The sequence below is a fragment of the Phaenicophaeus curvirostris genome, chromosome 2 (assembly GCF_032191515.1).
Source record: "Phaenicophaeus curvirostris isolate KB17595 chromosome 2, BPBGC_Pcur_1.0, whole genome shotgun sequence".
Lineage (NCBI taxonomy): Eukaryota > Metazoa > Chordata > Aves > Cuculiformes > Cuculidae > Phaenicophaeus > Phaenicophaeus curvirostris.
Genome location: NC_091393.1, coordinates 20,832,309 through 20,857,526, shown reverse-complemented (window position 1 = coordinate 20,857,526; position 25,218 = coordinate 20,832,309). Strand labels below are relative to the sequence as shown.

Genomic DNA, 25,218 nt, shown 5'->3' with positions numbered 1-25,218 from the left:
ATTAATGAAAATAATTATGGTCAACTCATCCTCCCATTCTCCATAAAAATTTCTATTAACTCTATGCAGTGACCACGCCATAAGGATTTTTTAATTATGCAATGTAACTGTAACTCAAACATGAGGGAAGAGTTACAAAGAAAAGAGAAATATTTTAACTATTTTCTCCTTTTCATTAAGGACACTAGCTCTCCTAGAAGCATCTGTAAATCCCTTTATCATGAGTACCATGTCAGCTATCACCACTGGGTTCATGAGGTCTTAGTCTTCTAGGGCTTATTGGTCACACAAACCCACATGCTTTCAGAGTATTCTATGTTAGGAAGAGATTAATTGGTCAATGAACACATTTTTCATACTTCAAAAGTCCAACCCACAAATACAGTGGGGATATAAAATAAACGATTGTGACTTTTGAAAGTAAGCACTGCCTTTGATATTACCTGCTACAAATGCCGTTGCCTCACATTACTTCTGCAGAGCCTTTTTTGTGCTCCTGGGAACAAAGGAACAAGGTATTTGTGTGATCTTAGCATCTCAGCTAGGAGGTGATATCTGCAACTTGGCTCCCACAAGCATTTGATGCTATATCAGATTACAGAAAACTAGTGAGCAAAAGAAAGTAAATGCTAATTAAAAAATATACAAAAGATGTACAAACTTAAAATATATATTACTTAATAACGAGGTTACACCTTCCTAGTCTAACATAGTTGCAGCACAGTTTAAAATGGTACTATTGTTTTACTGTTCCTGCTACACACTGCTCTGTAACTATAAAAATACCCCCAGCAAATATTAAGCTTTTCAACATAGCACAATATTCTGAGCTCAGTTCTATGTATTCACTACAGCTTTCAGATATTTTTCTACTCTTTTGATCTTATCAACATATTTTATTTTGCTGAAAAAGCAATACTTTTTATCTACTCTTTATTTACATTTTCATTTCCTGCTGATTTTGCTACATCTTTACATTACTCAAACACTGCAGGCAATTCCATCTAATTACGAGCTTCAGTTGCCTCGAAGAAGATGAGTATAAAAATTTTCCTAAAGTCAGTAAATCAACAAGCAGCATCTAGAGCTGGAGATTCGGATGTTTCTGCATGTGATCTGAATTCAAATTCATCAGCCCAAACTCTGGACACCGTTATATTACACATTTTTGATGCACTGATACACAATATGCTCTTTGGTCATCTTTCTTTCACCCCTTGCCTCTACGGCAGAGTTAACTGAAGCTGAAAGTAGCGTTGATCCTAATTGACATCCTGTGCATTAAAACCTTTTCTTCTAGGGGGCTGACACTCATTATTCAACTTGCCTAATCAGTCAGTGGGTACATTGCAAACCAGTGAAACTCATTAGCTGCTAAGTCATCATCTTCATATGACAGTGAAAACAATGACTGAGCAGTAATCCAATTTCACTCAGCATCTCGTGTATTATTATTTACAGCGCTGCTTCTCCCTTGAGCTAGGATAACTTGCCAAAAGGTAATGTGAGCAATTTAAGTTTTCACGAAAATTATAACTGGGGACCAATGTATAACCTCACCTAAGACAAATTAAATGCAGCCAAATGACTGCCTCAGAACCTAAAACTAGGTATCCCGAGCAAAGTCAAAGAAAATCTGTATATCCTAGAGCTGAATTAGACAAATACGATACAAAGCACTATACCATACATCAGTTACAACACAATGGCATCAAACAAGTAAAATCAATTACCGGAAAACTTGCATTAAAAATTTATTATGCACATCCAGATTAAGAAAAAGAAATGAAAGCTATCAGGTCTAACAGATGCACCTCACAAATCAAGCTACATTAAGCAGTTGCAAAACCAGTCATGATGGCATAGGGAGCAAAACTCTTGTACGAACACATAAGATGCATTTTAAATAAGTAAGTAAATGAACCATGAGAAGAAGCCTCTTTCAGCTACGCCTATTGACAACACATCTGTGACACATGTTCTTCTGGCCACCTTTCTGTAAGAGTGGGTCAGTCACAGAGCATTTATCCATCTCACTGGGCTACTTCATCAAGTAGAAAGCAACACGAGTGAGACAATTGTTCAGTTGTTCTCATCTACGGTCCCAATGCACCACAAGCACGTTGATTCCCCAAAGGTACCAACCACTGCAGATGGATCACAAAGCACTGACTCACAGCATCTCTGCAGTTCAATGCATCTATTCCAGATCTCACTAAAAATAAACCTATCCAAAACTCTCAGCACCTACTCCTCTCCAGGCAGTTGACAATATATGTTGTTGGGCACATCATAAAACCACATCAAGAGCTGGAGTATCTCACCAGGAGAATGTGAGGCAATGATCACACCCCTGCAGAGAGCAAGAATAACTGCATTTCAGGGGTGCCAATGCTCCCTACTGTTCACCAAAATCCAAGGCACACCCCCATGTCACTTTGGAAAGGTCACAGTCCCTTGGGCTTGGTGGCTGAAAACATTCATGGGCTACCACAGGATTTCCAACAGGCTGATAAAACTTCATGAATGATGGACAGTTATTTCACCTTTCATCCCACGTCTCTGCCTATCAGAGAGTGACTGGCAATTCCTGGCTGCTTCATTTATATTTCCTTCTCAGTTTCCAAGTATTATTAAAATTGGTCTTTTTTTTCAACCTACAAATGACACCTTGAGATTTTGTTGTTGTTGTTGTTCTCTGAAGAAAAATTCTTTTTCCATAAATTGTTAATTGAATATTTGGAACATATATGGTCACTCCATCTTTTAAATCACAATTTAATGCTGCACACTCTTGGCATGTACTTGTGTGTACACAAATAAACAAATAAGTGCTCTCTGACTGACTTCTGAAGAAGTCTCAAATAACAGTTATTCTGCTTTAAGGATACAAGCTATTTTTTAGGGGGAATAAAAATCCATTTTCCTCAATTCTGAGGAAACAGAATTAATTTCTTCCATTCTTGATATTTTTAGAAGTAATAAGCAATAAGCCTTGCCTACAGGAACTGTATTTTCCACATTTTGCAAACTCCTCTCTCAAACAAACAAATGAGGAAAACCACCTCCATCAACCAACCAAGCAAAATTACTTTTGCATTTCCATAATCAGCTCTGCCAAAGGCTACGGGACAGAACTCAGCAGCAAACAACTGGCAACCACTTCACATTCTCACAATTTTTTACCACATTACAATTCTGCAAATATGGACCACATTTCAGGCTTCGACTTTTAACTCTATTGCAGATTGTTATTTATTACCTTTTCTCCTCTGAACTAGGAGGCACTTAAGCTTATTCCAGTGTGAACTCAACATATTTCGACGTTCAAGTAATGTTTCTACTACTAAAAATATGAAAATCTTACTAAAACACATACAAGTATTAGTGCACACTCCTTGCCCATCAAACCTAAGAAGAAAGTATCTATACTTTATTATCTTACACTAGTTTTTCAGCCAAGTACACAGCTTCTTCTCAATACTCATATAGAAGTTTCTTGGACATTTAAGCACTGCTTGGAATATGTAGTAATAGCATGAAACCTTAAATTTACAGGATTTTTTTTTGTTTTAACCCTTTCTGAAATGTAATTGCTCTGAGTTTGCTTATCATATGCACTGGAATACTCCCTTATAAAACACCCATTTAAAACAAAAACCAAAAATTGAACTTACAATTGGAAAAAAAAAACCAAACAAACAACTTATAAAGAGGTCCAGAAAATAATCAGAAGCTTCTTATTCAACACACAGAATACTCTATCAAACAAATAAAAATCATAAAAAATTAAACAACACTTTCATAAACTTGGAATTTTCCCCCACAGACTGGTTATTCAGAACAGGGTTTTCGTGCTCTAAATCTGCACATACAATTCTTCCAATTTTATCATCACAGATTGTGCTAAAAATAGGACACCAGAATTTAGATTGCTTAATTAATGTGAGTAGAAACCAACTATAACACTTACTAAAGCCTAGTAATTCTAAAAAACGGAACTTGTAAAAATATTTTTAGGACAGTTTTCAGACCACATCTATCCCAGCAAATTAAATACCAGCATGGTGTTCATGGGCACTGCAATTAAATCCCTGAATTCCAATAAGTTTTTGACAGAGCCATCCCTAGTTTGCTTTCAGCCCATGCCAGCTGTCCATCAGCCAGACAGTTCAGGGAGAGCATGCATCGTGCACCATTTGCAACTTGTCTGCAGACCGATCTGGAGAAAAGGAGCTTTTCAGAGTAGGGATGCAGGCTTTTCCATGGCACTGGGCATCTGTAGCACAGAACGGTCCTAATAACGTTACTTTACTTGCCTTGGTGTAGCCAGGTTTCAAAGTACCGCAACGACTGCCCTGAACTCCTTACCTGCAGTCCTTGCAAACACCAATCATGCTGTCTGCCGCATTCTAGAAAAGAAAATGCCTTCCCAAGATAAGTGGGGTACTGTGAGGCGAGGAAACAAAGGGACACAAAAAGTATCAGATACATCGCAGTTACTCTGAGTCAAATGTCAGATCACAGAATCACAGAATAACCAGGTTGGAAGAGACCCACCGGATCACCGAGTCCAACCGTTCCTACCAAACACTAAACCATATCCCTCAGCACCTCGTCCACCCGTGCCTTAAACACCTCCAGGGAAGGTGACTCAACCACCTCCCTGGGCAGCCTGTTCCAGTGCCCAATGACCCTTTCTAAATAAGGTGAGCATTAAAACCGGACAGAGCAAAAAATGATGTGCCTACAAGCACAATGCTCATTCATAAAATCGTAGAATCTTAGAATAGTTTGGGTTGGAAGGGACCTTAAAGATCATCTAGCTCCAACCCCCCTGCCATGGGCAGGGACACCTCCCAGTAGATCAGGCTGGCCGGAGGAGAAGGACCTGAGGGTGTTGGTTGACAGCCAACTGAACATGAGCCAGCAGTGGCCCAGGTGGCCAAGAAGGCCAATGGCATCTTGGCTTGGATCAGAAACGGCATGACCAGCAGGTCCAGGGAGGTTCTTCTCCCTCTGGACTCGGCACTGGTGAGACCGCTCCTCAAATCCTGTGTTCAGTTCTGGGCCCCTCACCACAAGAAGGATGTTGAGGCTCTGGAGCGAGTCCAGAGAAGAGCAACAAAGCTGGTAAGGGGGCTGGAGAACAGGCCTTATGAGGAACAGCTGAGAGAGCTGGGGGTGTTTAGCCTGGAGAAGAGGAGGCTGAGGGGAGACCTCATTGCTCTCTACAACTACCTGAAAGGAGGGTGTGGAGAGGAGGGTGCTGGCCTCTTCTCCCAAGTGACAGGGGACAGGACAAGAGGGAATGGCCTCAAGCTCCACCAGGGGAGATTTAGGCTGGACATTAGGAAAAAATTTTTCACAGACAGGGTCATTGGGCACTGGCAGAGGCTGCCCAGGGAGGTGGTTGAGTCACCTTCCCTGGAGGTGTTTAAGGCACGGGTGGACGAGGTGCTGAGGGACATGGTTTAGTGTTTGATTGGAATGGTTGGACTCGATGATCCGGTGGGTCTTTTCCATCCTGGTGATTCTATGATTCTATGATTTTCCTTCAAAGAAGAGTTAGTTACATCCCATTTCACTACTAAGCATGTGCAGACACACAAGGCAGCTAATACAGATTAGCTCATGTACTGTTATGTCTCGTTTTATCTTAGTTTAGAGCAACTCATTCATTTTGCAACACTACACAGCAATTACAGTTCTTCAAGATGTAGACCGGAGATGCATAAATCCACAGTGCTTGTGAGGCTGGGTATTTCTGAACAGCAGAAGTGACCACATGCCCCATGTCTCACCAGATTATGTTGTGCAAGGCTGGTCATACTGTACTGCAAGTGAGGCAATGTGACTGCCACTGCACATGACTTGCCAGCACCGTTCTCCCCAAGACAGGACATGAAAGAGCCGTTTCAGCTGCCCTTGGTCAAGCAGCAGCTGAAACCGAAACAAACATCTGATTTGGCAGTTAAGTTCAAGGCCTACTGCTTGAATTGCTTGGTCGTTTACAGTTTACACCATATTTCTGCTGTACTAATACAGCTCTCACCTATCCTCAAAGTGGGTTGAGGATGCAGCAACTGGTCTCCTGGAGTGAGCCCTGATGTTCAGCTGGAGGAAAAGGTTACCAGACAGCTGGTACCTTGGCAAGATTAACTAGGTTATGCACTTTAATATCATCTGTGAAGACACAGCTGTGCCTTCTTAACTTCCACATACCACAACAAACAGAGGAGCCAACAGTCAGTAAAAGAAATCAAAAGCTTGGGAACGTTAAACTTGTTTCTGTTTCTTCTGTACTATATGTGCTTCCAAAAAGAAAGGAAGTTTTACAAGAAAATCCATCATTCAGAAATGAATCATGGTCCTACTGAAATGCTGTTGCTTAGAGATTCAGGTAGAAATGCTGTTGCTGAAATAACAGCTACCAAAAATAGCTGAAGTGATATTTGACTCTGCATAAGGTCATGAAGGCAACATTCACAGACATGTGAGGAGAGATTCATAAATTCAAAATCACTGGATCCCAAGCTGACCTCACAGCCGGGGACTTCTGGACAGTTTAGAGAAGCAATAATATCATGAGACAAGGACAAGAGGCAAAAAAATCCATACCACTGGGTGGCAAGCTGAAATTTAGTAAGACAAAAAAAAAAACAACAAAAAAAGACAATCTGCCTAAAACACAATAGAAAATCAAGCACTGTCAGTGACAAAGCTTATGTGAGACTTTGCAAGCCCTTGCAAGAATCTCTTCCATACTTCGACTGTCTATCTCTAGCATGCTATGAAGAATCTCATCTAATAATCCCTCCTTCTGACCTAAAACACCCTGGGCCTTTATGCAGTTATTCCCATCTGGAGTACTCAACTAGGCAACAACGTCTACTGCCCCAAAAGTTGCTGCACCTGCTCTAGGTCTGGTTGGAGCAACTCTCATGCTACAGTGGGACAGCACACCGTGACAGTCGAGGAAGTCTATCAGTAGCCACACAGGCAGGGAGAGATGGAACAAATGTATCTACTATTCGTTTTTGTCCCCAAGCCTACCCACTTGGAGGCTGTGGGGCTGGACTCTGCAGGCTATCACACTAGGCTCCCAGTCCTTCGCAGAGGAGCCAGCACTCACTGCTCCCAACAAGTTCCTCAGAGTTTCCATCCTCTTGTCTGGATGATGGAACAGGAGGTATTACAGAGAAAAGAAAGCATGGGTGTCTTCCAAACCCTCACTGTTGTTTTCATAAAAATTGCTCCAGCTGCCTGACACCAACTGATTCTGCTGGAATTTTTATAGTCTTTGCTACCACAGATCACGATAAGGACCCTCTGCTCTCAACAGAGTGGAGAACTTTATCAGTGCTTTCTGTGAAGAGGAGGCTGAGGGGAGACCTCACTGCTCTCTACAACTACCTGAAAGGAGGCTGTAGAGAGGAGGGTGCTGGCCTCTTCTCCCAAGTGACGGGGGACAGGACAAGAGGGAATGGCCTCAAGCTCCGCCAGGGGAGGTTTAGGCTGGACATCAGGAAAAAATTTTTCACGGAAAGGGTCATTGGGCACTGGCAGAGGCTGCCCAGGGAGGGGGTTGAGTCACCTTCCCTGGAGGTGTTTAAGGCACGGGTGGACGAGGTGCTGAGGGGCATGGCTTAGTGATTCATAGGAATGGTTGGACTCGATGATCCAATGAGTCTCTTCCAACCTGGTTATTCTATGATTCTATTCTATGATAAGGACCCTCTGCTCTTGACAGAGTGGAAAACTTTATCAGTGCTTTCTACAAAGACATCTACAACCTCAAATGGCAGTGTCAATCTCTTTCGGTATTCCTGATATTGACAGCTATACATTTCATATAGGTTGTCAATGCTGAATAAGCCAGTGGAATTTCCATGGCTCTGGTTCTTTGTGGAAGTGTTACCATACAGCACAGTTCAGCTCAGTGTTTCATCCTGTACGAATATAAACATCAGCAAACTAAAAGCAATGACTACCCTCGAGGCAAAGACCAGAATCTATACTTCCCTTTCCTGCACACCAATCTAGAATTTGCTTTCCTTTCAGCCTTCTTACTCCTACACATTTGCATAGTAACTCAGTTTTAAGAGAAAAACATTATATTCCTGTCCAAACATTCCAAAACTTGTGGCATTCTGAGTTGCCGATAACCAAAACTCTCAAAGCTCAGAGAAGCCTAATATATCTAAGTCTCAGGCAAATACTCAAAACACGGTTATTCTTATGCAAATACACACAGAACCAGCATTCAGCTCTAGATAAGGTTTTTCTGGTTCATAAACCAAAGAAAACATGCAGGGAGTTTGCTATCTGACCCTCAGTATAGAGTGAACCCTAGCCAGAAGGTGAAAGTATAGACCCTTGGAATGCAGTATTTCTGAGAAGACACAGATACCTAAGGGTTTTTTAAGACAAACACTGAAGCTCCTTGCAAACCCAGATGCCTAAACAAGTTGGCAATGGTAGAGAGCAGCTAACTCAGCCTGCTGTACGGAACATCCCAGTTTTGGCAGGATTTGGGACTGGATTTTGCCCTTTATCTTCTATACATCCTCGTTACATACTGTTGAACATTACTAGGTTTGCACTAAGGCTTCAACACCTCTCAGCCTTCATTTCACGGCTGCACTGGACAAAGGAGTCTTCTGTACACTGGGAGGTCTGAGGGCTGGGTATCAAATTAGCATAACAATACACGACAGAGCATTTCTTCCAAGCATCACAGTATTTTCCAAATATTAACTAATTATTTTGCCTATTACCAATATATATGCATAAGGCTCTCCTAGCTCCTAGAGGAGAGCTTGCTTCCTAGCTCTTTAGCACTTGTTAAAAGTTATTTCCCAGTAGATTTAAGTGGTGCAATGAACTTGTTCTACAGCTCTTCCATCTCCATCACTAGGTTGCTTAGGCTGAAGTAATTAAGCCCCCCCCAACAACAATAAAGCCCATTATCTTCAAGAAGACCTTTACAAGTCTTCCCCAGAGCCCTCATGTAAGGACAGTGCCCTTATCTCAATTCTTCACATTCTTTCTGAGAGTTTCATTGCTCCATATTCTCTAAATATTTTTCCAAAATCTAGAGCTCCTGATGGAAATTTTTCACTGTTGTTACGCTTTAATCCACTCGGAAAGGGGGCAGGAGGATGAGGGGAAGGGGCTGAAAGCTGAAAAAGAAGCTGAAAAAAAGAAAGATAATCAATTCTCAATAGCAAGGAAGTATTTAGCCCATCACATTTTCCAAATAATTCAAGATTTCTTCAGGCTTTTCATAACCATTCCTGAGCACCAAAGAGTAAAAGAGCTACTTATTCACAGAATCACAGAATCATAGAATCACAGAATCACTAGGTTGGAAAGGACCCACTGGATCATCATGTTCAACCACTCCCATCAATCACTAAACCACTATTGCAGCTATGTTCCCCTGTGCAGACATGACAACTGCTGATGACTGGGGCCGTCTGCACTGAAGTCACTGATCAGCCCTAAAACTGAACTGCTCCATACTCCTTTCTGATTAAAAGCTCAAGCACAAAAAGAAGGGAGAAGCCTATGTTTTTATCTCCAAGTAAACAGATATGCACAACTCGGGAAGCAGTACGCAAATATCTGTCAGAAAATTTGAAGTAAGCTTTAGCAAAACTGTAAAAACAAGCTAATTCTACACTCACAGAAACTGCACCAACAACGCTGCCATAATGCATCATTAAAACGGTCTGTTCTCACAGAGCAGTTTTTCATTTTTGAGAACAGCAGTGAAGCTGGTGAAGGGGCTGGAGCACAAGTCTTATGAGAGGCAGCTGAGGGAACTGGGGTTGTTTAGCCTGCAGAAGAGAAAGCTGAGGGGAGACCTCAACACTGTCTACAACTGCCTGAAAGGAGGTTGTAGAGAGGTGGGTGTTGGTCTCTTCTCCCAAGTGACAAGTGATAGGATGAGAGGGAATGGCCTCAAGATGCGACAGGGGAGGTTCAGGTTGGACATTAGGAAAAATTTCTTCTCTGAAAGAGTTACTGGGCACTGGCAGAGGCTGCCCAGAGAGGTGGTTGAGTCCCCATCTATGGAGGTGTTTAAGACAGGTAGATGAAGTGCTCAGGGATATGGTTTAGTAGTGGACAGGTACGGTTGGGCTTGATGATCTCAAAGGACTTTTCCAACCTAGTGATTCTACGATTCAGTCATGTAGGTTTTTTAATCACAGATTCATTTCTAGAAAGGCCAACACTAAACACGATGTGATCTATCACAGCCGGGCAGAAATGTCCAGGGAGGCAGAGGAAGCCAAGCAGGCGTAAACCACACTCTAATATGAAGAGTTGCCAAAGCCCCAATCATGAGGGCAAGATTGCAAAGACAATTTAAAGGACAGAAACTAAGTGAAGCAGAAGATAGGCCTGCACAGAAGCATCACGGTGCAGTGGAAGTTGGCACCTCCCTGGGTTTGGGATGCTGGGGGCAGCGGGTGCTCCCTGTGGAGGGGCAGCAGGCAAGAGCCCCAGGAGCCAGGTCCCATCCCACCACCCTAGCCAGAAGAAGGACAGCCTGGGCCACCAGGGCAATCCTAGCCCCTGGCACTGAGCACTTCCCTAAGGACAGGCTGGGGTGTTGGCCCATAGATGGCCAAGTCTCAGTAGGACCCCTGGCCAAGCAGGGCAGGGCTGTGGGGAGCTGGAGACCAGCTCTGCTGCAGCATTATTGGAGCAGGGGCTGACATGGGGTCCTGGGATGTGGGCAGGTGGAAGAATCCCCTAGGAGCTAGGATGGGACAGTCAAGACCATTACTGCCCTCGGGGCCCAGACAAACCCCAACGCTAACAGCAACTGTGATACCAATTAAAACACAAAAATAGCTTTACCCTGATGTCAAAAGTGAAAATGGCCCAACGGGTGAGATAAAAAGCTCTGCCTGTAGATAAAACTGTTGTCACACTAAAAATACCAGCAGTGACTGACAATCAAAAATTCCTATTTACAAATGTCGCAGGAAAAGCAGTTGGATCACGAAGGACACCACTCTTCATAAAGCAGCCAACAGTTTCCACTGGGAAGTATCCAGCAAGGGAAGACCAAGCGGGAGAAGAGGGAAATAAAAATATGTAGTTACCAAGATAAATAAAAATGCTATTAGTGCCTTCCAAATCAGAAGAAAAACCAACGCTGATTTTAAAAGGTTAAACCTTGAAACCTTCATCCAGTCTTTATTTTGATTAATTGCCTCAACATATAATCTAACAGATACTTAGCTGCATGATTGCAGAACGTATCATCGGTATTTTGAGCACGTTTGGGTATTGTTTGGTTTTGGCAATGAGGAAGGCACTCCTGATGCCATCTGGTTCAACTTGTAGAAAAATTTTAGATCGATATAAGACCAAACATCTGAAAACCTTATTGTAGTTCAGATTTCAAATGTCAAACATGATGCTAGATTTCAAAAAGGCAAACAGTAACGTCTTTAAATTACTTAAACTAAGATTTATAATTATAAAACAGAACATAACAGTTAAGTCACATAAAAGCAACATTACTCCAATACAGCAGAAAACAAGAAGACCTTAGGTAGCAAGGGAAATTTTTACTTTACAGCATGCAAGTGCAAGTTCCAGCTCTAAAACTTTCCCATCCTACGCAAGTACCATACACATTGTTAGATGATGGAGGAATGTTATAAAGTCATTTTTTAAAAAGAGAAAAAAAGACTGCAACGTTGATCCCTTTTCACACAATTTGAAATATAATTTTGACAGGCTAGTAATCTAAATGCCCAATGCCAACCAGTAAACAGACACATGCCAACTACCATCACCTTACTACAAAATCAAAAAGAACTAAAGGTATCAGAGAAGAAAGCCACTTACTATAACTTACATTAAAACACACCACTATTCTCCAGATTATTTGCAAGAAATAGATGAAGAAGCTTGAGAAATTACTATTGTAGCTCTGATTAGTTCCACTAGGAGTAACTGGAAAGCATAAATTAAAACAAAAAACCTCTAGATACTGGAAAAGATATCAAGAATATAATAACAAATTATCATCATTTCTGCAATAATAAATCAAATTCCTCCATAATTGTTTGGACTCCTCTGAGTTAAAAATCAAAAACAGGAGCGGAGGGAAGTGTGTGTATCTATATATAGGTAAATAGAGGGAAATTTGACATATACATCGAAAAGCTTTTGCAAGGTCTTTTTCATTAAAGGATTGACTTAAACCAACTAAGATAGAGCATGTAATCCTTTTGTAGCCTGAAAAATGACTTGCAGAATAGCAGTGTCTTGACTTTTGGCTGCTTTCCAAAGTGAGAAGAATGGTGTGGTTTTCCAGAAATCATCAATGCATTCTGCATTTATTAAAGATTTGGAGAAGGCAGCAAACAAAAAACTGGGATATTTTCCGATGATACAAATGTCTTCAGACTGGGAGAACTCCAGAATTTTAAAGGTTCGAAACCAGCCTATTAAAACTGGAAAGACTATTAGACAATGACAGGAAATGAAATATAAACTAAAAGTAGAAAAGTACTGGGAATAAAAAGTCCATAAGCTAAGCATCACTGAACTACCAAGACCATCCATGGAAAGCTGTTTGATAAGTGCACGAAGATCTATAAAACCTTATACCTGGTATTCTAGAATTACCACATGGGGGAAGAAAAAAAAAAAAAGAAAAAAATCAAAGGGAATTCTTAAATACATACAAATGCACATAACAAAACAGTAATGCAACAAAGGTACTAAATACAATCACACTGTCTCATCTCACCAAGTGCATCAGTACTTTGCATTGGAGTGCACCTACAGTCATTAAATGCTTAGTACTATGGCACAGAGAGAACACAGAATCATAGAATGGTTTGGGTAGGAAAGGACCTTAAAGATCATCCTGTTCCAACCCCCCTGCTGCAGGCAGGGAGCATCCGACTGGATCAGGCTGCCCAAGGCCCCATCCAACCTGGCCTTGAACAGCTCCAGAGATGGGGCAGCCACACGGCAACCTGTTCCACTGCCTCACCACCCTCATCGTGAAGAAATTCCTCCTTATGTCTAGTCTAAATCTGCCCCTCTCCCATTTGAAGCCATTCCCCCTCGTCCTGTCACCACAAGCCTTTGTAAACAGTCCCTCCCCAGCTTTCATTTAGCCCCTTTAAGGTACTGGAAGGTCACTATAAGGTCTCCTCAGAGCCTTCTCTTCTCCAGGGTGAACAACCCCAATTCTCTCAGCCTGTCTAGTGTAAAAAGATTGTAGAATCTGAGATTTTTCAGCATGAAATATAAAACTAGAAGCATTTTAACTGAAATACAAAAAAAAATGAAAAGGCCAAAAACGTTAATTAGATTCCCTTCCTCTTATTTGCCTCCTTAACAAAATCAAATTGTAAGCAGATTCCATTATCTCACATAGCATCTAAGTAATTTGTCAACACTAACTGCTAGTCATTAAGACAAATACTGTGATGCCCTGTTTATTTAGGCAGAAGAAGAAAGAAAAAATAAAAAAGCAAATACATAATTTTATGTTTGTGTATCAACCGAATCATGAAGTCAACACATGGAAAACAACACTTGGTGGTTTAAAATGCAGTTAAGATATAGAAGACATCTTGGTACATTGCACAATCAGTTAACTTGGTGGCACACAGCAGGGAAGAAGCACGGTTGGACTCGATGATCCAGTGGGTCTTTTCCAACCTGGTGATTCTATGATTCACTTTCACTGGTAGCGTGAGGTCCAAGCTTGAAACCAGGCTGGTTCTGTCACCTGCAACAGCAATGCTCACACATGCAAGTACAAGTTAAGAGTACTGAGACTAACAGCTAAAGAAATGCAGTCATTTCAAAAGAAGTCACCACGACAGTCTGAGAGGGTTGGGATTGTTCAGCCTGGAGAAGAGAAGGCTCTGAGAAGATCCTACAGCGACCTTCCAGTAACTGAAAAGGGCTACAGGAAAGCTGGAGAAGGACTGTTCACAAAGGCTTGTAGTGATAGGATGAGGGGCAATCGGTATAAACTGGTGAGGGGCAGATTTAGGCTAGACATTAGGAAGAATTTCTTCACCATGAGGGTGGTGAGACACTGGCACAGGTTGCCTAGGGAAGCTGTGGCTGCCCCATCCCTGGAGGTGTTTAAGGTCAGGTTGGATGGGGCCTTGGGCAGCCTGATCTAGTGGGATGTCCCTGCCCATGGCAGTGGGGTGGAACTGGATGATCTTTAAGGTCCCTTCCAACCCTAACTATTCTATGCTTCTACGTTACTGTCTGTTCTCTGGGCGTTCACTCTCTCACTTTCGCTGAGAAGGATTAAACTCTGCACTTGAAACACTCTCGCAATAGGACACTGGCACATCAGTACATGACCTGAGTCTCAAATCCCACTTGGGGTTTATCCCAACTCTAGGAACTGGCATTCACAGCAGGAATCAGCACACAAGCACACATAACCTGAGAAATCTTGTTCCACACATATAAAGTTTTCCCGTTCGCTTATTGACAGGGAAAGGCTCACAGGTTTCTCTACACTTGCACCACAGTTCAGGGAGTGGACAGGCTGGTGCTATGTGGGTTCTCTCCACTCAACCAGCAGGCAGGAGGAAACTGGAAACAAGGTCTCCTCTTTTTCCATCGTGATTGGGAAGGGACTAGCCTGAGGAGGAAGCACAATTCACTCCTCTGCAGAGTCAGTACAGGTCTTCAAAGCAAGCCACAAGGAACCCAACCAACACAGAAAATGTAACTTGAAAGTCATGGAGGGAAGAAAAAGGGGGAAGGAAGGGTAGACTAACAGGAGTCACGCTGTATCTTCGTTTTAAAAAGCAAAAACCTCCATCCCCCCAAGTATTTTGTCCCAGGTGCACAGAACATGAAACTTTCAATGAAATAGTATTCCCTGAAGAAGGCAAATAACAGAAGATCAGAGGTGGGCAGACTCCCCAAAGCAGACTGGCTGGGGAAATACAAAGAAAAAAATCCAACATCCAGCACAAAGATCCATCAACGTTTTAGTCATACATCTAAATCTCCGACAGACTGTTCACGATGTTCATCACTGAAACAAGTACCAAAATTCAGGCATCAACTTGTAGCACTAATTTCAGAATACACTCTGTGCTCAGAATAAAGATGATCCTCCACTTCCCAATGTTATTTAATCAAATCCATACATTTGGTATTAAATTGCAAATTATTGAGGAGTCACACATGCTCTCAAAGCAGGAGCTCCATTCTTTAAATTCTCTTGAGTATTATGTGGTTCCCAAAGCCAAAAATCGCTTCAGTATGACACTCAAAATATCAAGGCATAAACATGTATTGTTTCTAGCACACTAATGTAATCTTTATAAACTAGATTATCACTTGGATTATAAATGTTTGATTCTGCAAACTACGGATAGCTGCTTAGTGCTACCATAAACCCACTTCCAACAGCCACTGGATAGCTGGACTAATTAATTCAGTGCAATACAAGATCTGAAGAAAATGTATATCTGTGAGAAAGCAAAAATAAATGTACAATTTAAATAGAAACATATGATGCTTACATGAATCAATTTGCCTTTGCTGAACAGAATTTGCAACAGAAAGAAGCATAAAATTAGAATTTGAGTTGATATTCTGAAAGGCAGGCTAGATGTGGCCCCGCAGACTTTAAAGGGCTCTATTTTAAGAAACTGAAACAGAACAATGCAAAAGTATCCTGTTCAGCATGGTAAAATTATAGGGTAATTTCATCAAGGGATCTAATCAACTTTGTCTTTCTTCCTGTAGCTCGTGTGCCTGTTGTTTTCTCCTTTAAACAGATACTGAGCCAAATGCTGCTTTAACTCTACTGTAAAGTGAATGTCAACAAAAATTATCTGCAAAGAAGAAAAACAAAAAACTACATAAAACCACAACAAATGTTTCTCAGCAACTGTTTGTTAAAAATTTAATGAAGAAGGTGGTAGTCATAAAGCCTGAGAAAAATGTTTGCTCTACAATACAAAGAACATTCCAGTAAGTTTGAAAATGTACTTTTTAATTCTAAAATCATCTTTATTTCTAAATTTTATTATGAATTTTCCTCCAGAGAGGCTAGCATATTAAAAAACTTCCAAAAACTTGGTTTTAAATGCAGAACTAATCTGTAATATATGGTATTATAATATGGTTCCCAGTGTCGGGTTATAATCTGAACAATGTATAGTCTCTGGGAAAGAATTTTCGAGGCACAGACAGCAGTGAAGCACCTAATTTCTATTAAAGTTGTTTAGGCTTGCAATCAAATTGCTATGCGCGCTGTTGAAAATATCGTATTCTGAAACCAGAACTATCTTAGCAACAATACCTCATTCCCAGCAGTTATGGATGGCTACAAGCAGTGGCTTCTCCAGACAAATGCTCGAGTCATTTCCTAATTTCTAGGACATAATGTAAATCCTTTATCTCTAGATTAAAAATTTATCTAAAGGAAAAGTAATTTAAAGCATTAAATATTTATAAACATCAATAGCTAAGTTCCTGACTCCTACCAAAATTAACAGAAGGTTTGTATGAGTAGAAACCACAGCATTGCCAGTGCCATTCCTCTCTCGAAAAAGCTCTTTTGCTATAACTGCTCAGTTTGCTTTCTTATTATTTTATTTTACTGTAAAACATCTGTCCAAATGACCACACACGTTTTCTAATGCTGCTCCTAATGCCTAAGAGACCTTGTGACATGAGGAACACCCAGACTGCAACCTGATCAGGCAGAAGAAACGTCTCCAAGCAGGACAGCAGGATACCCATTTCATACCCATTTCAGTACCCAGCAAACCATTTTCAGGGGCTTCTCTCTTCATTTATAGTCTCACCTGCAAATTGCTTGAAACATGCCCTGAAAGATTTAGAGAGAGTCAGACATCTACCCATTCTGTGAACTAAAACATACACACATCTCTAATCCCAGTACAGAAGAGCTCTACTAATTTTAGATCCAAGTGGTGCAAAGTGTCATAGCAGACAGATAGCTGGATACCTGAAACTCAGGCCAAACTAGTTCAGTTTTCCAACAAAATTAGACTATGAATCCCTCTTAATTGCTGATCTGTGTTTAAATGCACTGTTAGAACACATGATAAAATACTGTAGTTTCACGTTAGCAGCTATGAAGCTGAACAATGAAAATGTATTTAAAAGCAAACAAAGTTCAAAAGGGCCACGTGGCTATAATTGAGAGCAGATTTTGGCCTATGCTACTGAAAAGCCCATCAGAAGCCTAATCCTCCTTGTCTTACAGAAATAGTTACACTAATTGTGCAATTGCATTGTGCAGAATTTAACCCTCAATATATTTGCCTAGAAGCCTTGTCCTCCCACAGATTTATTCGTGGCTATTGGTTTGTTTAAAATGCACAAAATCCAAGGAGTTCGTATATTGTACTGCACATCAAAACAATGTGCTCACCAGGTATAATAAAATTAAATCCTGCTTTTAATGCAGCTAAGACCAAATTTGAATGCCCTAAAGGATGACTGATGTCAGCAGGAGTATCACTTATTAAAGGCTGAGCTATTACTTGAGCCCAGACCTTGGGAAAAGGCTTGTGTGAGTGGATTTTTGAAGTCGGTGTATTCCCACAAAAAGCACAGGAGTCTGCCTACACAGATCAACATGTGAGATCTGGCTATTAACATGCCCTTCAGGATCTGAGCAGCAGACTGAAGTGTCTTTGTAAGCATTGTTTCACCTGTTTGAAAGCTGGGTTGACTGAAAGCATTCAGGACATGAATATTTTCACCCACTCCAGAAAATCAAGGCTTTGTTAAATTAAACGGCTTTAATGATGTTTTACAGGAAGCATTTCAGGCATGCAGCAATAAGCTGCATTCATATTTGACATTTACAAAACTTTATTCTTTTAAGCCTGAACTTATAAAATAATCGCACTTAACTTCAAGTGTGTGAATAAGCCCATTTTTACTTCACAAAGCACACAATTCCAAGTACATGTTGAAGTTCTAACAAAACGGTGGAACAAATTCTTCCAATAGGCGTGTTTTAAACAGCATTGAGGAAAAAAAGAATGTATAATCTGGTTTTCAAGCAAAATATGACCAGAGATGAACAAACTAGATTACAGCAAATAATGAGAAACACTTCTACCAAAAAAATAAACTGAGCCAAAACACACCTATTAACACAACGATGATTGAAGTTTATTTTCCTCCCTTTCCCCTATCTTCACCATCTCCTGATTTTGACCATAAAAAAGGAATTATGCACTATTCCTGTGAGCTCTGTTTAGAAGATATTGCTGACTCAATCGGAATTGGGAAGTCTCAGAAAAGCAATGGAACAGACCTTTGATCTCTGCCCCAATTCACATGCCAAAGATATTTGAGTTGACAGCCAAATTCTGCCTGCCTTAGTCATCCAAACAGGTATCTTCTAAAGCCATGGATACGCAACCACAGTTTAGGTATACGATCAAACTCAGCTTCAGAAACTGCTGTCCAAATATTGAAGCCTTTACACAGACAAAACCTCACTGAACTGGCTAACATCAGGTTCTCATTAGTTTATTCCAATGAAATTAAGACCTTTTCGACTTAGCTCAAGTGAAGTATGAAATTAAGACCTTTTCAACTTAGCTCAAGTGAAGTGCTCACACAACTCAAATCAGCACAACTTGGTTCATATTTAGGATGAAATGCACTCAAAAAAACTTGCATCTCCAAGCAATTTCAAAGTGTGAACTTTCTGCTTAAAGGAGGAGGAATTTTGAAACAGAGTAAAATTGCAGGCTTTACGTTTTTATATGACCCAAAGACCCCATTAATTTTGTCTGACTTCACACAGTATAAGTGCTGTTATGTTTCCATCCCTAGTTGAAGGCACTTTCTGTTGGCTAAAATCCTTCGGTCCCAGGAGGCCAATCTGCTGTAGGGAATGTGCTAAGAACAGGGGAAACAACAGTGTCATGGTGCTGAAGATCTGTTGCAGTGGCAAAGAAAGGATTAGGTGACGTGCAGCTACATAACCCACATGCACCCTCCACTAGTCCGCAAAAAAAACCTGCCCTGTTCAAACAAAAAAGTAATCAATTCCAAGGCTACATACTACCAGCCCATGAAAAGAGATGGTAGAAAATCATCCAAGGCGTAAATTCCATATACATCCTGCCTTATACACCTAAGCCATCAGCTCTCATTATGCCAAAAGGAGATGGAAAATAAACTAAAAACATCTAATCAATTACTCACTAATCAATTACTCACTTTGGTATTTCTTTCTGAGTTCAAAACCAGAAGCCCTGGAGCAGGAGATCCAATTAGTTCACAGCCTGGAGCCCAGAAGAACAAGATTTCTGCAGGCTGTAAATTCAGGCCCCTGAGTTCAGAGCATAAATAAAGAAATTTGGAAATTCATATTCCAGAGCCAGGAATATCTGCCATGAGCCCTCCTGTCTATGTTCTATGAAGTCAATTCTGAAGACAAGTATCTCTGGGCTATCTAGTACCAAACACATCCAGCCTCCAAATTCCTAAAATGCAGCAGCACCTTCATTTTCAGATGTACAAAAACCATTTTGAGCAAACAGTTTCTTCCTGAAGTGAGCTCAAAGGAGATGGATGTCAGGCATCTATTTCTTTTTATCTTCATTCAAAAACTGTACCCAAACAGTGGGTGCTACCCACTTGGCGCTACCCTCAATCGATCATTAGAACAGATTATACTATCTCTGAATCCTATGCAGGCAACAAAATTCATCAGATGACCTGCTAGTTCTCATCTATCTCTAAGGTCTTTGTTCCTCAGAATACAGAAACAGAACCGTCTGCTGTGCTTCAGCTGCATGCATAGTGTTACAGTCTTTTGAAAGCAAGAGAGAAACGCCTGTAGTGAAACAGAATGTACCAAAGTTTAAATAACCCAAGCTGAGTTTTGCTGTCCCCAGTCCCAGGCTTAAAGAGAGGGGAGCTCTACAGCGAACCTCCAGAGCACTCTAAGGAAGCATTAACGAGGCATCCAATCCAAAGAAAACACGGATGCGATACCTTTCCTATCGCTGACAACAGTTCAGTCAAGTCTCTGAAGTGCTAGGCTGTATTTTTTGTGGGCAGTCGTGTCAAGATGCATTTTCTAGTAGATCAGTTTCCCACAGAGCCAATATCCACAGTATTAAAAGGCCTGCAAGGGAGAGATAGCCCTATATATTTTAAACTTTGTTCCTGTGTCTTGTTCCCAGCTACAATAACTGAATAACTGTGAGTCAACACTTATCTCCAAGACTTAGCTCTTTTTTACAGAGACAGCAATCCTAGTCAGTAACAGACATTCCAGTTTCAATAATGATGTCAAAGGGAGGCAACTTTGTTACACAATTGTTCAAAATCTTGCAGGGAAAGAGGGAACTGGTATTTAAATAAATTATTTTTGAGGGGAACTGAAAGACAGTCTTGGAGGGATAACGCACTCTGCTTAAAGACACCGATGTTTAAAGCAGTGAACTCCAAATCTTTAATGCTTAAATGATGCTGGTATGGAACAATGTATATGTATTCCACCTGACAGAGATGGCATTTAGTATTTTAAAAATGAAATGTACACAGAACACTATTGAACATTTTCTTATTTAAAAAGTCAGCAGAAGCCACTATTTACCAAGAAGGTTGCAGTTCACAACAATTTTATTAATTTTTATTCCCAGGCAATGGCGAGATAACTTAGAAAGCAGCAAGATTAATTTTCTAAGTTCTTTACAACCTCTTGGAGAACTCAAATACAGTCTCTGAGATAAAAGTTAACCGTTAGTTATATTAACAAATATAGTATGATTTCTTGTCTTCTGATTCAGTCACAAACACAACATGAAATACATCAAACACTGCAGATAAAATACACAGGGCATTTTATTGCCACTATCACAATAAAGGCTTTGCCTTTGAATTCCTAGAGGTGCTGCTAACAAAGAAGCATTTTTTTTCCCCTGAATAAGTAGCTCGATTCAGCACAATTCCTAAATCATCTGAGATAATGTGACTTTTTATCCTCCACCAAAATGCTTTAGAAATAGTGCCAATTAATTACTAGATGAATCAAGTTAAAAAAAGAAATAATGACAGGCAGCAACTGAGCTGACCAGGAATTAGACAACAACACTCCCAGAGCAAACCGCTCTTCTGTGCTATCTCAGATTTAGCAAACAGTTGCCTAATTATTTACTGTCACAGCCAGGGACGTGGTCAGCAGACAGAATCTGGAGATATACAGATCTCCTGGTTTTAACTGCTGAAGCAACAAGGTACATGGGATCGCACAGTCTTCAAGATCCGCTGCCTACTCGGCTGCAGAAATGGATGAAGAGTAAAATTTCACTTTTCTACATTTATAAAGGACGGCTTATCTCTTCTTGAATCAAATGGCCTGAACGTCTTAATGATGCGGCATCATACGATCCCGAGCCTTCCAAGACAGGCAATGAATTTTGTACAGCTGACTCTGCTAGTTACAGCACTCAACAGCTGGGGCAGAGATAATCTGGCACCCTGATAAAGCCCTAGATGAATACAAGAGTGCTCTGCAGCCTGTCAGAAGAGGGGGAAAAAAGAACTACTGGTGTTAAAATTGTGGATTTAAGCTAGTCTTAACAATATAATGTCAACACGGTTTGCATTTGATTAAGAAAATTACTAAAAGGAGTGTTTACAAAACTGAGCAGAGAAATGGCACTCCCTCTTCAAAGCCTATATTGTAGCAATTCTTTTCTGATTAGATCAGCTCCCAAAGCAAGTCATCAGAACAACAATCGCTGTAGTGAAGTCATACTACTGGGACTCGGATGGGAAATCATGACCGGCTTGGAAACACATTTTAAATAATAATGTGTTTTCCAGGTTTCCAATATATCTTAATTAAAACAAGTCCAAATCTTTACCTTTGCTCCCAATGGCTGAATAGAGGATACCTTGAGCAGCAAAACACAGCATACCAGTATACTGAATGTGACACTAAAACCTAAGAAAAACGAAACTGGATCCTTCCAAATAATTTCTGGATTTGGCTGTCACTGCAAACAGCATGAGAATGGACCCAATGTCACCCCCTCACTATGATATGCTCCAATATTTCCAGAATGTGTTTTATTTCTAATAGAGATGGGAATTAGATTTGGGAGTTAATTTTAATTAATATCCCTTTGTTCCCCAAAACGTGCAAAACAGATCTTTCTGTCCTTATGCTGACAAAACCCACGCTGCAATAGGGGAAATGAGGCCTAATATCTTTCCCAGGTTTTAAGCAAGTAGACAAAGTGGTATGAGAACGAACCTTATTAAACCTGACTCCAGCAGCAAATCAAAGGTAATCTAAAGCAGAAAAGCCATGCTTTGGATTAGAACCAGAACAGAAAAAAAACAAGATTTCTCAGTTTTTTTCTTTATTTACAAAGTAAACAATACACTTGCTTTAAAATTTTGCAAAAATCAGCTTAGCCACGTATAAGGTAATCGATGACGTAAACAAATATGAGGTGATGGAACGAAGACGTGGTTTTGAAGATGATCTATTTCAAACCTTAATTATTTCTCAAATAAAATGCACTAATGCGTTTCACTACAGGAACAGCGCACATGTTCCACAGCTGCATTGACACAATGGGCAACAGACACAAAGGAGTCATTAGTCAATCCTGTTAATGACATATGAAATTGCAAGTGACACAGGTATAAAGTAGACTTGGACCTGACAAGTTCCCATGTCAAGTGAACCATCCCTAGGAGGGGTATTTTTAAAAATATCACCACTAACAATCCGGATTAAATAAAATCAACTACTGGTATCCTCAAGTCAAGCTGCCTGAAATGATGCCACTCCCATTCCCATCAGTGGGAACCATTTAATCAAAACCTTTAGAACTGACTGGAAACCTACAGCTGAAAAAAAGGTAATCTTCAAAGTAAAAATTTCAGATTAAAAGAAAAAAAGTAACTTATCTTTTCCCCAAACATTACAAAGGGACTCAGCTATGCAAACATCAGCCTCTGCTGTGACATGTTATTGAAACTATTTCTAGGATGAAGATTGAGACCGAACAGTTAACTCTATCCCTTCACACTTCAATAAAATCAGACCTGTAAGGCATTTTCAGATTTGGCATTAGCAATATACTGAAATAATGAATCACATCTCCCAATCCACCTCTTCTATTCCGATCAAAGAAAGCAACGTAATTTACGTTTCTAGTGAGCTAAATTTAGCTGCGTGCATCTCAGTGATGGATAAACGCGTTTTTTCGCTGTATTTTTTTTTTATTCGACGAAAAAAACCTCAGGTGCTACGGAAACGAAGACCACGGCCATAAAAATACTAGATAAAAAGGTCAAAACAAACTGACGCTTGGAGACAAACGCACAGGGAAAGGTGCATCCCCCTGCCCGCATTTCTCTCCAGAAACATTTTTAGAGAAAGCACCGAGGGCCACGCAGGGACCCGCAGCCGCCACGCCCGGCGGCCCCTACCTTTGTATCTCTCCAAAACGTCCTCGTAGGCTTGCAGGTACTCCTGCTCCTCGGCGTAGAGGTAGGCGCCGGGGGAGAGGTGCCCAGCCATGCCGGGGCCAGCCCTGCCCGCAGCCCCGGAGCCGGCGCAGCGCAGCCCGGGCGGGACGGGGGCGGGCGCTGCCGCTCCTGCCGAGCCAGGGACCGCCCCCCTCCGAGCCGGAGAGAGCTGCCCCCGGCCGGCCCACCCGCGGCCACCCGCCCCCCCCGGCCGCCTGCCCCGCTCCGCCGGGGACGGGATGCGACCCTCGCCGAGCAGCCGAGGCCGATGGGGACGCGGCACCGGGGATGCTCCCGAGTGGTCCCTCCTGCACTGGGGATGCTACCAAGTGGTCCCTCCTGCCCACGGCACTAAGGATGCTCCCGAGCCGTCCTTCCTGCCCCCTGCACCAAGGGTGCCCCCGATCGGTGCCCCCTGCCTGCAGCACCGGGGATGCTTCCGAGTGGTCCCTCCTGTTCCCGAGTGGTCCCTCCTGGCCCCTGCACCCGGGATGTTCCCGAGTGGTCCCCCCTGCCCACGGCACCAAGGATGCTCCCGAGCGGTCCCTCCTGCACCAGGGATGCTCCTGAGTGGTCCCTCCTGCCCTCTGCACCGGGGATGCTCCCGATCAATGCCCCCTGCCTGCAGCACCGGGGATGCTCCCGAGTGGTCCCTCTTGACCCGGGGATGCTCCCGATCGGTGCTCCCTGCTTTCTGCACCGGGGACGTTCCCGAGCGGTCCCCCCTGCCTGCGGCACCAAGGATGCTCCCGATCTGTCCCTCCTGCCCCGGGGATGTTCCCGAGCGGTGCCCCCTGTCTGCAGTACCGGGGATGCTCCCGAGTGGTCCCTCCTGCCTCCTGCACCTGGGATGCTCCCGAGTGGTCCCCCTTGCCCACGGCACCAAGGATGCCACAGAATGGTCCCTCCTGCCCTCCTGTACTGGGGATACTACCGAGTGGAACCCCCTGCCCCCTGCACCGAGGACGCTCCCGAGCGGTGCCCCCTGTCTGCAGCATCAAGGATGCTCCCGAGTGGTCCCTCCTGCCCACATCACCAAGGATGCCACCGAGTGGTCCCTCCTGCCCCCTGCACTGGGGATGGTCCTGATCGGTGCTCCCTGCCCCCTGCACCGGGGATGCTCCTGAATGGTCCCTCCTTCCTGCAGCACCAAGGATGCTCTCGAGTGGTTCCCCATCCACCGGGGATGCTCCCGAGCGGTGCCCCCTGCCTGCAGCACCGGGGATGCTCTCGAATGGTCCCTCCTGCACCGGGGATGCTACCGAGTGGCTCCCTCTGCCCCTGCACCGGGGATGCTCCCGATCCGTGCCCCCGGCCTGCAGCACCGGGGATGCTCCGGATCGGCCCCTGCCCCCACAGCGCCGGGAAGATGCGTTTTCCGGGGAGACGATGTCCCGGGAGGCGGCACAGAAGAAGGGGGAAGGGGGAGAAGGAGCATCCGTGTCCCTGGGGAGCACCGAGGACCGCCGCGTCCTCCCGGGATTCATTCGCAAGCTTTTATTTCCCAGCTTTGGCCGGGGAGGACGAGACCTCCGCCCTGTTTCCGACACCGTTTGCGGCGGCCCCGGCGCCGCTGATGCCTTTTGGCATCAAAGTTTAATGGGCGCACCTGCTCGCACCCCCGCATCAGGGAAGGGGTCGGGTTGGAAGGGACCTTAGAGCCCACCGAGCTCCATC

General features: G+C 42.6%; 1 protein-coding gene across 1 annotated transcript in view; it reads right to left on the bottom strand.

Moving 5' to 3' along the window:
* LOC138717338 (dystonin-like) overlaps window positions 1-25,218 on the bottom strand; it is a 176,151-nt gene that overhangs the window by 111,939 nt on the left and 38,994 nt on the right. The window lies entirely within an intron of this gene.